At 42.0% G+C, this 12,937-nt stretch overlaps 1 protein-coding gene across 2 annotated transcripts in view; it reads right to left on the bottom strand.

The window, feature by feature from the left end:
- The window catches only part of LOC139447223 (peptide methionine sulfoxide reductase MsrB-like), a 43,245-nt gene extending 40,960 nt beyond the window's left edge, over positions 1 to 2,285 (bottom strand). For both annotated transcript variants that reach the window (XM_071228459.1, XM_071228456.1), the window contains exon 1: positions 2,203 to 2,285. The gene's annotated coding sequence lies outside the window, so the exon portion shown is untranslated. The remainder of the gene's footprint in view (positions 1 to 2,202) is intronic.
- Between the last annotated feature and the right edge of the window lie 10,652 nt (positions 2,286 to 12,937).

Here is a 12,937-nt window from a genome sequence, read left to right as displayed (position 1 = left end):
TCCAGCCTCCTTAAAAATTAATACAGCTAAACCATTACACGTAGATACATTTTCTTGCTCAAGGAATATACTGTTAATTGCGTTCTGCCAATATTGTATATATGCCACTATGTAAATAGCTGAACAGAATAAAGAATAAAGACAGAATAAAGTAAAAACATTAAAAGTGTTTTGTTGATAAACACCAAGCCATCAGTAAGGCAACAGAACGATTTCCATTACAATTCTATTGTGTTCTACATATCTAACTCAAATTGACATTGCTGATTTCAAGCCAATAACAAATACCGTATTCGACTTAATAAGCGCCCGGGGCGCTCTCAAAATTGGAAATCGTGGACTCTTAAACAGAGTTGAAAAATTGTAAATTTCGAAGTTTATGCTGACAGCCTGACATGATACAAAAGAAAATTATGTGTGTATCATTCACAACAGATATATTTTCCAGAATTTAATTGCCCACAATTAAGGGTTCATATATAACACACGAGTGCGTATTATACACAAATCAATAAGTCTTGTGTACATTGATCATTCGGAAGGGGTGCTAATTGGGATTGTTCACTAGCAAATATATTAGCAAATATCACCATGGGCGCTTATTAGAGCGGGGCGCTTATTACGTCGAATACGGTAGATTACTCAGTGGAATATAACAAGCAACTGAGCATTGATAGGAATTTGCCTCCAAACGAAATATGTCACTGTGAATATGAAAAATGAGAAATTTTATCCAACATCCAATGAGAAAGGATAGATTTTCACTGTCAGTTTAACAAAGCTCACTGGTTTGTCAAGTTGGGTCAATTGTGATTTTCTAAAACGGAAGCTACATATCCAGATACATGGTTCACATAAGTCTGCTAGTCAAAGACTAGTCAAGTCAGGAAGTACTAGTCCTATTTCCTTGTGGACTACCCCTATCACCATCACGTGGATTGAAACTAGGGCTGGGACGAGCCCAAATTTACTACCCGGGTACCCACCTATTACCCAACCCTAACCGGGTACCCGCTGTAGGTCTCAAGAGATAGGTACAAAATGTCCGATTGGGAATAGTTTGACTGTAGCCCGGGACAAAATGTATTCAGATACACGTTTGAACGATTTGTTCATGCATACACTGAAGTTGACTGAAGTATATCTTTTTTCAAACATATAAACGTCTGGGTGCATTGTCAGAAAGAAATACAAACATTAGTGACTTGCCGTGAAACGATATAGTTCAAGATCATTATTGTCATTCAACAATATCACATGACTAACCACGGGTCCGGGTAGTTCTGTGGGTACCCTTCTCAGTACCCACCCGACTCGAGTACCCGAGTTACCCTTCCCAGCCCTAATGGAAACACTACAGCAGATTGGAGAAAGATGTTTCTGGTTAGAGCATATCGCCTGTCATAGCATGACTTAGCAATCCATTGATTTCAGTATTAGTCAAACACTGTTGCGTCACAGTTGAAGGGACCTTTGTTAATATTCCGCGTCATCAGCGGTTCAACACAACCGTTATATAATGAATAAATAGGGAATACACAGGGACAAAGTTTTTACTTCGAGACATCTGTAACTTCAACACATCAAAGTTTGACACAATGGTGCTTGACTCGTTGTAAATGTTGGTTTGTTGTTTAACGCTGCACTCAGCAATGTTCCAGCTAGGTTAAAGTGGTCTGTAAATAATCGAGTCTGGACCAGGAAAGCCAGTGATTGACATAATGAGCATCGATCTTCAAATTGAGATACAATGACATGCCTCAACCAAGTCAGTGAACCTGACCACCCGATCCCTTGTGTCGTCTCGTACGACAAGCATGGTTGCTGAAATCCAATTCTAAGCCGGACCTTCACGGGCTCTGATGAAAGAGAATCTACAATAGCCTAGGCCCTACCAGACAACTCACACAAACATTGGCCGTGGTGTATATTATTGTAATATTTCATATGTTTATCTGATGGCTCAACCAGAGCACATAAAGTGGTTGAGTTCACGTGGATACCTTCTATGGATATAGAAACAGTTTCTACACAAACGTCAGCTTGATACAACTGACACTTCCACTTTCAATAAACAATTTCATCAAGTCGTGTTGTTCATTGCGTTTCTTCCGCGATTTGGTAGCCAGAGCGTCAGAGCGCGTCATAAATAACACTGTTGATTAATTACTACAGCCTAATTAAACTGTCACGGACTCTTACCTGTTAATTAAAGCACAAATTCCGGTAGATGCCTCCGTATTTCACGTTCTTCGCCCATCAGCCATATTATCGGTACAGATAATGCTAGTAGTACAACTTACTACAGACAGCTTGACGCTAGGGGGCGTCTGTTGAGATAATCTATTTTTTTAGAATAATTGAAATGACTACGCAGGAATTACGGATCATTTGTTCATAACAGTGAATTAAATTTTAATTACCGAGACGTGGCGAGCATTTTCTTCTACATTCTCTAAATGAATATATAGTATGTAATAGTTTAGATAAAGAGAAACTCACCCGAGTGTCTTTTGATACCAAATATATCAACACGAGTTGATAAAAGTGGAAACATTCCGAGGCTTGCCGAGGATTTTGGCCACTTTTATCAACGAGTGTTGATATATTTGATATCAAAAGACAATCGGGTGAGATTATATTTATCATCCAACATCATTCTTCCAACTTTTTCAATTTGTAGACAGTAATTAGTAGTGTCTTCAGTGTAAAACGTACTGCTAACAGCTTCAGTAGCAGAGTCATTAGTGATGTCATTTGATAGTGACGTCATGTAACAGTGACGTCACAATGGTTTGCAAAGCATTGTGATGTAATTTCATTGCAGCGATATCTACAGTGTAGATATCGCTTGATCTAATCCAAGCGATATCTCCTGTGGGAGCCAGTTTTGGATGATAAATTTCTTTAAAGGTATATAAATCTTTAAGACTTGATTTCAAAATATGTGCTTTGGATCTATGTTAGTGTGTACATTTTAGCACCCATCAAACTAACATCATTACCACACATTGAAAAATAGTTTCATGGTTTGTTTTCTGTGTTTCCAAGTAGTCAGCAAACTTTCAGCCCAATAGCAACGCGGCCTGTTAGTAAGTCCGGACGCGACAAACCAGTGTCGGCGAGAGCACAGCATCAACCCCGTCTGGGTACGATGACATGTGTGTTTATTAGTCCGGACAAACAACGGTTTATAGTGCCAACCCACTGAGATATCATGCCGCAGTTTCAACATGGACTCCCCACTCAGACACCGTATACTGACACCGAGTCGGCCAGGCATTGTTTCCCCAATGCCGAGCGCCAGGCAGGTGCCATTTCCAACGTATTTTGGTATGACGCGGGATCGAAACACAGTCCAGGGAGTATTTGTATTATCTCCCTGCACAGACCTTCCGCTCTACGGGCAGACGCTCTACACTTGGGACCACACGTGCCCGTTAATAAGCAATTGTAACTGTTAATTCTTAATATGTTGATGTCAACTGAAAATCATATAACACACATACACGCACGTACGCACGCACGCACGCACGCACACATTGCCTGGATTGTTTCACTAGATGAGATGACATGCATCAAGCAAGTCAGCGAGCCTGACCACCCGATCCCGCCAGTCGCCTTTTACGGAAAGCATGGCCCCGGGTTGCTGAAGACCTATTCTAACCCTGATCTCCTTGGGTCACATCCCTATGTGAAGTACGTGGGTAGCAGATATGAAGGCTGGTCGTCATTTCTTCTTTATTGTGATGTGCTTTAAGTTTTGCGTCAAGTTATCATCAACACTCTATCTTTTGAGTTGTATGAATGGCATTTCTTAGAAGTTGACGAATCACAAAGTAGACACAATTTATGGACAACTTCTTTATTTTATTGTAAAATACATTTTTATTGTAATAAAGGGGTTGTTATCCATATATTGTGTCTATTTCACAATCTATCTGTCATAGTAACATTCACTGTCAAATGGAATTAAACGCACGAGAGATGATCATCATACTCAAATATGACGTCGTTGTCAAGATGGCGGTGAGATTTATCGTTTTTTCTGCAAGGTATTAGCAAACAGAGCTATAAAACTCTACTTGTCAAATTCTGAAGATATTGGCTTTGTCACTCGCCACCACGCAATGTATATCCGTACTTCAGCTGACGCCTTCACGACAGCCTACAATACCACAGCTAGTTGTGAGGATAGTAGCAAGGTCTTCGATCTCCAGGAACATTTCTTCTGCTGTTCTTGAGGGAGTGTACATATTTGGCAAGCGGCAGTCCGCACACACAGATACTGCGCAGTTCAAATCTATAACTAATACTAAGAGCGCCCCACTTCACGCAACCGGCAGTAGGCTTGATTAAATTCTGCCTTTCAAATGCATTTTATTCCAACGTTGATAGCTATACGCTCAGCGGTTCACACTAAAAACTGATAGGACTTTCTGGTGTAAGTTTATACCTCTAGGAAAAACTGGTTTCGAATGACAGGTTGAGATATTCAGACGGGAAAGATAATAATTAATAACAGCCTCAAATGATATTTGGGATTAAAATCGCCCTGCTTTTGAATAGTATTAATTAATTTGTGTCTTCTGAAGAATGACGTCATGTACATTTTGAGATAAAAGTAAAAAGAAAAGTTTTCAATGTCACGTGATAGACATAGATCCATGTAAAGTAGGCTAAACTGAAGATTATATTATTATGATCGTCATTAGCTAAGATTTCACAGTACTTAAATTACAATTTTAAAATGGTGCTAAAATAATAATTTGATGCTATGTTTGGGATCAAAAGTAGGCCCTATTCCTTTTTCTTCTCGTTTGAGAACTTGGATCTGTGTTTTAATCAAACGTAGGGTTGGCATACCTTACGTAATTCCTCGAAAAAACGCTATATGAGGTCATGTTTTAAAATAATATTTCGGTAGGTTATTAGAGGGCGTTGTTTTAGACAGGTATTTGTTCGGGGCAGGTCATTATATATTTCAGAGAGGCGTTTTCACCAGTTTTTATGTTCAGTTCTGTTTCAATATCTCATCTCTATTCTCCAAGTTTTAAGAAAACATATTTTAACAAGCAGACGTTTATTTTTTAGTTGCGTCGATGCTCCCGGAGTTATTCAAGATGGTGTGTACTTCTTTCGGTGACTCAATAATTAGGGTAGGATGTACGGTACTATAACTGGTGTGTGTGTGTGTGTGTGTGTGTGTGTGTGTGTGTGTGTGTGTGTGTGTGTGTGTGAAGGTGTCAGTTATTAATGATGTTATGTATAAAGATTGCGTGAACCACATAGCACGTGCTTATTACCGAATACTGTTGAATTTTTTCTAAAATAAAAGAATTAAAAACCTGACGACTGACAAACAAATGACATATATGGTTTTACCCACAGCACATTTGGCTGAAAGGAAAGATAAAACAATACACCGCCAGTAACAGAATGCAATAACTACTTTTGCATATATAATCATGTTTAGTTATATAAATATGATTAGGCTATACATCTCATGTTTGAGACGATGGTATTATCTACATAACTTCTCCCAGGCTGGAAAATATGCATATGTTGTAACTTGAAATGAAGTAATGTTCTTTATAACTATTCGATTCCATAGCCAACGTATCTATAACCTCTGTGGGAGTTGCATGCAAGACACATCTACTCCATAAATATTCTGGAAGAGTGATGCCGACGTTGCGCTTCACTCCCCGAAATCCCATCGAGACGGCTCATCGTCATCTACAAGCATATCCATTTTTTTAATTAACATTATTTGAATTCTGTTGTTTTAACTCCATTGAAAAATCCCCGTCTGTAATCCTGTAATGGCCCAGCTGCCCCTGCCTGACGAGGATGTTCGGTAGTCCATGTCGTAGTCGACGCGTCGTTTGCGTCAGTTTCCGTCGTCCCCCCAGAGGGAAACAGATTAGGACCTTGAGTAAAGCAACCATCTCATGCACATTCACCCAACTCCTACCTTGAACGTAATAAACACTCAGCCTGATCATACCTTGAAAGTAATAAACACTCACTCCACTCATACCTTGAACGTAATAAACACTAACCCCACTCCTACCTTGAACGTAATAAACACTCACCCCACTCATACCTTGAACGTAATAAACACTCACCCCACTCATATCTTCAACGTAATACGATCTTACTCCACTCCTTCCTTGAACGTAATACACACTCACCCCACTCCTACTTTGAACGTAATAAACGCTCACCACACTCCTACCTTGAACGTAATACACACTCACCACACTCATACCTTGAACGTAATAAACACTCACCACACTCCTACCTTGAACGTAATACACACTCACTCCACTCATACCTTGAACGTAATACACACCCACCCCACTCATATATACCTTGAACGTAATACACACTCACCCCACTCCTACTTTGAACGTAATAAACGCTCACCACACTCCTACCTTGAACGTAATACACACTCACCACACTCATACCTTGAACGTAATAAACACTCACCCCACTCATACCTTGAACGTAATACACTCTCACTCCACTCACACCTTGAACGTAATACACACTCACTCCGCTCGTACCTTAAACGTAATACACACTCACTCCACTCATATCTTGAACGTAATACACACTCTCTCCACTCTCACTTTGAACGTAATGCACACTCACTCCTCTCATACCTTGAACGTAATACACACTCACCACACTCATACCTTGAACGTAATACACACTCACTCCACTCATACCTTGAACGTAATACACTCTCACTCCACTCACACCTTGAACGTAATACACACTCACTCCACTCATACCTTGAACGTAATACACTCTCACTCCACTCACACCTTGAACGTAATACACACTCACTCCGCTCGTACCTTAAACGTAATACACACTCACTCCACTCATATCTTGAACGTAATACACACTCTCTCCACTCTCACTTTGAACGTAATGCACACTCACTCCTCTCATACCTTGAACGTAATACACACTCACCACACTCATACCTTGAACGTAATACACACTCACCCCACTCATATCTTGAACGTAATACACACTCACTCCACTCATACCCTGAACGTAATACGCACCCACCCCACTCATATCTTCAACGTAATACACACTCACCCCACTCATACCTTGAACGTAATACACACTCACTCCACTCATACCTTGAACGTAATACACACTCACTCCACTCATACCTTGAACGTAATACACACTCACCCCACTCATACCTTGAACGTAATACACACTCACTCCACTCATACCTTGAACGTAATACACACTCACTCCACTCATATCTTGAACGTAATACAAACTCACTCCACTCATACCCTGAACGTAATCACCCCACTCATACCTTGAACGTAATACACACTCACTCCACTCATATCTTGAACGTAATACACACTCACTCCACTCATACCCTGAACGTAATACACACTCACTCCACTCATATCTTGAACGTAATACACTCTCACTCCACTCATACCTTGAACGTAATACACACTCACTCCACTCATATCTTGAACGTAATACACACTCACTCCACTCATACCCTGAACGTAATCACCCCACTCATACCTTGAACGTTATACACACTCACTCCACTCATATCTTGAACGTAATACACACTCACTCCACTCATACCTTGAACGTAATCACCCCACTCATACCTTGAACGTAATACACTCTCACCCCACTCATACCTTGAACGTAATACACACTCTCTCCACTCATACCTTGAACGTAATACACACTCACTCCACTCATACCTTGAACGTTATACACACTCACTCCACTCATATCTTGAACGTAATACACACTCACTCCACTCATACCTTGAACGTAATCACCCCACTCATACCTTGAACGTAATACACTCTCACCCCACTCATACCTTGAACGTAATACACACTCTCTCCACTCATACCTTGTACGTAATACACACTCACCCAACTCATACCTTGAACGTAATACACACTCACCCAACTCAGTTCTCATGACCTTTTAATAGAAAAAAAGGTAGACATTTAGCGATATCAAGGGAAAACAGATTGTGTAAATATTGTACTTGCATGATACATAGATGACTTCCATTTTTTGCTGGCCTGGTCTGCAAATACATACATACAATATTTTTATCTGAATCATAGAATAGACAAATTTTATATCCTCATGTCATCACAAAATCAAACAGTCACAAAATATCTTGCAATGTATATAGACCATGCAATGAAATCAGATCCTCTGCATTATAGATGTGATATTTTCGATCATGTAATTCCTATTGCACCCATCGCTACTGTATGCATGTATACTATGTACTTTAGGCCTATGTCCTTTTCAGTACTGGAAATAAAGATTGATATAAAACTTCTGTAACATCATCCCACTGTTCTCTGAACGGGTTAAATCCCGTGACGTCACCTACTGACGTTTATTGATGGTTCAGCAATACCCGTTTCGCCTGCACGTTTCACAATGACCAGAACCTCGTCTGAAGTTGGGAAATCATGTGGATTTTATTAGCGTTTCTTTAACTTTATAATTCACACATTCTTCCATACACAAAGGACAACTTACATATTACGCTGATAACAACAGATCACTGCATCCACAAGTAGCACGTCCTGACTCCTAAATCTCCAAATGTGTTCCAGTCTGGGACCTTCACGCCCCACTTCTACATCTCACAGTGTGTCCCAGTCTGGGACCTCCCCGCCTTACTTCTACATCTCACACTGTGTGTCAGTCTGGGACCTTCACGCCCTACTTCTACATCTCACACTGTGTCCCAGTCTGGGACCTTCACGCCCTACTTCTACATCTCACACTGTGTCCCAGTCTGGGACCTCGCCCCCTTACTTCTACATCTCATAGTGTGTCCCAGCCTGGGACCTTCACGCCCCACTTCTACATCTCACACTGTGTCCCAGTCTGGGACCTTCACGCCCTACTTCTATATCTCACAGTGTACTCTAAGCTTGGATCCTCCACGCCCTACTTCTACATCGCACACTGTGTCCCAGTCTGGGACCTTCACGCCCTACTTCTACATCTCACAGTGTACTCTAAGCTTGGATCCTCCACGCCCTACTTCTACATCTCACACTGTGTCCTAGTCTGGGACCTTCACGCCCTACTTCTACATCTAACAGTGTGTCCCAGTCTGGGACCTTCACGCCTTACTTCTACATCTCCTAGTGTGCACCAGTCTGGGACCTTCACGCCCTACTTCTACATCTCACAGTGTGTCCCATACTGGGACCTTCACGCCCTACTTCTACATTTCACACTGTGTCCCAGTCTAGAACCTTCACGCCCTACTTCTATATCTCACAGTGTACTCTAAGCATTGATACTCCACGCCCTACTTCTACATCTCACAGTGTGCTCTAAGTGTGGATCCTCCTCGCCCTACTTCTACATGTCACAGTGTGCCCTAAACATGGATCCTTCACGCCCTACTCCTACATCTCACAGTGTACTCTAAGTGTGGATCCTTCACGCCCTACTCCTACATCTCACAGTGTGCTCTAAGTGTGGATCCTCCTCGCCCTACTTCTACATGTCACAGTGTGCCCTAAACATGGATCCTTCACGCCCTACTCCTACATCTCACAGTGTACTCTAAGTATGGATCCTCCTCGCCCTACTTCTACATGTCACAGTGTGCCCAAAGCATGGATGCTCCACGCCCTACTTCTACATCACACAGTGAGCTCGAAGCTTGGATCCTCTACGCCCCACTTCTACATCTCACAGTGTACTCTAAGCATGGATCATCTACGCCCTACTCCTTCATCACACAGTGAGCTCAAAGCATGGACCCTCTACGCCCCACTCCTACATCACACAGTGAGCTCTAAGCATGGATCCTCCACGCCCTACTCCTACATCACACAGTGTGCTCTCAGCTTTGATCCTCTACGCCCTTCTTCTACATCACACAGTGTGCTCTAAGCATGGATCCTCCACGCCCCACTCCTACATCTCACAGTGTGCTCTAAGCATGGATCCTCCACGCCCTACTCCTACATTACACAGCGTGCTCTCAGCATGGATCCTCTACGCCCCACTCCTACATCACACAGTGTGCTCTAAGCTTGGATCCTCCACGCCCTACTCCTACATCACACAGTGTGCTCAAAGCATGGATCCTCCACGCCCTACTCCTACATCACACAGTGTACTCTCAGCTTGGATCCCCAACGCCCCACTTCTACATCTCACAGTGTGCTCAAAGCTTGGATCCTACACGCCCCACTCCTACATGACATAGTGTGCTCTAAGCATGGATCCTCTACGTCCCATTCCTACATCACATGGTGTGCACAAAGCATGGTACCTCCACGCCCCACTTCTACATAACACAGTGTGCTCTAAGCATGGTACCTCCACACCCTACGCCTACATCACACAGTGAGCTCTAAGCTTGGAGCCTCTACGCCCTACTCCTACATCTCACAGTGTGCTCTAAGCATGGGTCTTCCAGGCCCTACCTCTACATATCACAGTGTACTCTAAGCATGGATCCTCCACGCCCTACTCCTACATCTCACAGTGTGTTCTAAGCATGGATCCTCCACACCCCACTGATACATCTCACAGTGCGCCCCAAGCATGGATAAAGAAGGTAGTTTGCGATTTGTGTTTTACCTGTGTTTATAAATACATTTTGGCTAAGCGAGTCAGGCTATTGGAATCGCCGGCTGTCCAGAAGAGATTAACCTCTCTGAGGTCCGCGCGCATCATATTTATACTTCTTCATTTGTTTGTTTGTTTGCACTCAGCAATATTCCAGCTATATGACGCCAGTCTGTAAATGATCAAGTCTGGACCAGACAATCCAGTGATTGACATCATGAGCATCGATACGCGCAATTGGGATATGATGACATGCATCAACCAAGTCAGCGAGCCTGACCTCCCGACCCCGTTAGTCGCCTCGTAGGAAAAGCATCGTCGCCTTTTACTTCTGTCACGATCTTGTGTCTTACATGTACAGTTCTCCACGAAAATGTTGAATTTTCTAAATTTATATGATTTCCGTAAATGGTGCATATATCGAAAGAGATATTTGTCAGGTTTGCAGAAAGTTGACCTGTAACATCGCAGAGAGGTACGCCTCAAGTTCTACTTCAACATCACCTCTACAGCAAGAACAAGATTAGGAAAGTATGTGTTCACTGGAGATGCGTAATTAAGACATGTACAGGGATGTGCACGACAGTCGGTGATATTGTGAGGAGTCACAATGAACACAGCCATCCACCAGTTGACACAACCCGTGCCAAGTTCATGAGCACAATGAGGAAACGAGCCCGAGAACTGCCTATGGCCCTCTACCAAGACGTAGTGCTCAGGTACGATCTTCAGGACGCCTCCATCATTGCCATCACATTCACCCCTTGACACCACCTGGGTTGACGATTCGTCACTCTTCACTATTCCAATGTGGAAACACCATGAGACATACGGTCCTAGAATCAACAACAGCCTTGAAGGTTTCAACGGTCTTCTGAAGGCCAGTCTGTCCTGCAGATACCAAAACATTTTCCGTCTTATCGAGATCATAAAGCGAATCGAAAAAGCAGACAAAATGAAAATTGGTCAGTTGGGCTCCCCCACCTCGGAGTTTCCCGAGAGATAGAAAACCGCCTTGGTAGACTCAAAGACCAGTTGACTCTTTGGGTCAAGACCGCAATGCAGTATTTGGGTGCTGTGTGCAGACTGGTGAAACTGGTTTGGCTCTTAGTTAGTTGTGTGCCTATTGACGCCTATCAATATTATTAAAGCCCATTTGTTAATTATGTCGTATATTTTCGTGACGTGTCTGACAAATCAAATGGAACATGTTCGGGACTAATCCATGCTACGACTTGGGTGACATGCATTTGACATTGGGAGAAGAACAACGAACACAAACTAGCCCTGATCCTGATATGTATAAACGGGCCTCCGCGGTACGATTCCGACTATATCATAAGATGTGTTTATGAATCAAAATGAATAGAGATCATACCAGCTGTTTATGAAAAAGGTTGGCGTATCCTGCCCAACCGAAGACACCCGTCACAAACACATGCAAAGGCAAGTCAACTGTTACCTGAAAAAAACAACATGGGAACATATTGTCAAAATTGGGAAATGCATCTACCATCCAAAGCGAATTACAAAAGTTACTGGGTTGTATGCAGTGAACATGTACTCACTCAGATAGTTTCACCAAAATCTGAAAAAATCCCATTAATCAAAGATGCCATCGCCTAATTCCTATGAAAACATGTAGTATCTTCCTGTGTACTGCTGTTTGACGATGTAAAATGAATATCTGTTTGACTTCTTAAGGGCAAGTAAGGTACACCCAACTTGTTTTATTTTTATTGAAAACTGAAAGTTGAAAGAACTGTTGTTAAATGTGATTACATGTGTGTCTATTTACCCATCACTCATTCTTGAAACAGTATGCAAAAGGTGATCTGTGGCTGGGTAATTTTTGCAATAATAAAATGTTTCAAGGAAGACTTGGGAAATGAATTTGCAACCACATAACCCCTACAATGTTTGAAATGTAGATTTATTTATTTCCAAAGTTACGATGTGTAAGATTTCCACCAACAGGAGAAAATTACGCGTTTTCTTCTTTTAATTTTTGATCCGTAAAATGGCTGAAATATTTAGGCTTTCGTAAATTGGCTATGTTACACATTAAAAAGGCATATATACATCATTCTCCACGTATTTTATACTGATACTAAAGAGGTATGCATGGTACGTAAAAGAAATAGGCATTGTTATTAAATTCAGTTCAGACACATTTGTAATAAGACAGCGTTCCCGCGTTATCCCCCGGAAGTGACGTTTGTGTCACAGAGAACACACTTGTAAAATCACGTCTCATCCCGGAAGTGACCTGCGTGTCAACCTTGAA

The sequence above is a fragment of the Haliotis cracherodii genome, unplaced genomic scaffold, assembly GCF_022045235.1.
Source record: "Haliotis cracherodii isolate W230 unplaced genomic scaffold, xgHalCrac1.p SCAF_7, whole genome shotgun sequence".
Lineage (NCBI taxonomy): Eukaryota > Metazoa > Mollusca > Gastropoda > Lepetellida > Haliotidae > Haliotis > Haliotis cracherodii.
This window is presented reverse-complemented; position numbering and strand designations above follow the sequence as displayed.